Raw genomic sequence first — 1,968 nt, 5'->3', positions numbered from 1 at the left:
GGCTGCCGTTAGCAGTCCAGAGGTATATAGTCAAAGATGCCTTCGATTTTTACGAAATCTCCAGTGCCATGTTCCGAAAAACATCCCCACACTCCAGTCACATAATTGAATCATCCCCATGTTTCACTGTTGGCATTATGCACTGTGGTGCCATTTTTTTTGTGCTGCCTCTTCTCGCATAAATTTGCCTACGGTTGCTTCAAACTTTGATTCATCAGTCCATAGAACATTTTTCCACCGCTCCAATTTCGAAGCTGCTGGGCCCATTGTAGACGTTTCTTATTTATTGGACGCAGCAAAGGTTTTTTGACTGCCACATAGCCTTTGAAGCCTGTATTTTTCAAACGTCGATTTACAGTAGTGAGAAAGACCGGATTATCACGGCTTTTGTTCACTTCTGCACAGATTTCCGATGCTGTTAGTCGTCTATTCCGCTTGTTTGTAACCACCATATACTTTAACCACCATACGAATTTAGCCAATTTACAAGATATCGAAATGGGACCAAGGGCATTCGAAAGAGAATCGTTTACACCCGTTTGTATATCTTTTATTTTCGTTTGCACCTCAAAGGGTTCGGAGGTTCAGTTTTTACAGTTTAATATTTATACCATACTTATATAATTTAATATTTTCTTATTTTTGTGTCTTTTTTTTTATTTTGCAATACATTACAATTATTAATGTATTTCTTTTAGTTTTTTACATTTAATTAATTTGCTGTACATACAAATGAACTAGAGCAACTAGAAAGAAAGAGAGAGAAAAAGGAAACTAAAGAGCAAGTGAGATAGAAGTTTAGATGGCGTTACTGGGGAACTTACTGATTTCGCGCATGCGCACTCCATTTTTGCCAACACTAACATCAAAGGTGCCGACAGAGAGTTGCGCTACTGTATATACTGTGCCCTTGTCACGTCCTGACGACTCCACGATTCTTTTCTTTCGAGGAGAAAACCTATTTTCGTTTTCTTCTTTTCTTCTCTTCAAGTCTCTTTTCCTCTAATAACTTGCGACTAATATCGCTAGGATAGAGTCAACAGCACGGTCGATCGAGTATCGATTTTCAAACGAATAAAAATAAATAGTTATCACAAGTAATTACAAGCGTTAAATAAAAATTAATAAACATATTAATTATCAATATTATTTATTATTTTTATTTTTATTTTTAAATGGAATTGTGTGATTTTTTTTACATCTACATTAATATGATTCCTCCAATTATTCTGTATATAAAAGTATCGAGAGGTAGATATCAAAAAGTCAACAGTGTACGAGATATTTTAATATTTTATATTTTATTCCAGCACATATTGACACGAAATATTAAATATCTCAAACTATTAATTTTTTAAAGCCTTAAACGGTCTAGCTGGATTTTAAATGCTTGTATGATTCTGTGTGAATTTATATACTACGTGTGTAGTCCTTTAAAACGCAATAAAAATTAATTTTAAAAAGTGGAGATAATCTTTTGGCTCCATTACCACAAAAAAAGAAAAAATAACATGACTAAAATAAATCGAAACCGTTCTTTTTTCATCTAAAATTAATAACATTTTTAAATAAAAGGCGTGGAAAAAGATATTTGGGACGGAATATTAAAATAGCTCATCCTGTATATATTCACACAAATTATCTCTTCATATAAGCCAATTGTAAAAATCTAGTATTGGCACAGAAAAGTAATATTTATTATATAAATGAAATATATAAATAAACTTTCATGTAGGTAGGTAGGGAAAAGACAGACTCGCAATAAAAAATCTACATGTAAATACAACTTGGTCGTACGTTCACGTTAACACCGTTTTATCGTACTCGTAATTTTTATGAATCGCAATACGGATAGCCTAATGCATTATAGACAGACGTGCGATCGCACATTTCTTCCAATATCACAACATTCGACTATCTTGGAAATATAAGCGACATAATGCAATATGTAATAAAGTGCCGAGAATC

Source organism: Mycetomoellerius zeteki, unplaced genomic scaffold (genome assembly GCF_001594055.1).
Source record: "Mycetomoellerius zeteki isolate Tzet28-1 unplaced genomic scaffold, Tzet1.0 scaffold39, whole genome shotgun sequence".
Classification (NCBI taxonomy): Eukaryota; Metazoa; Arthropoda; class Insecta; order Hymenoptera; family Formicidae; genus Mycetomoellerius; species Mycetomoellerius zeteki.
This window is presented reverse-complemented; position numbering follows the sequence as displayed.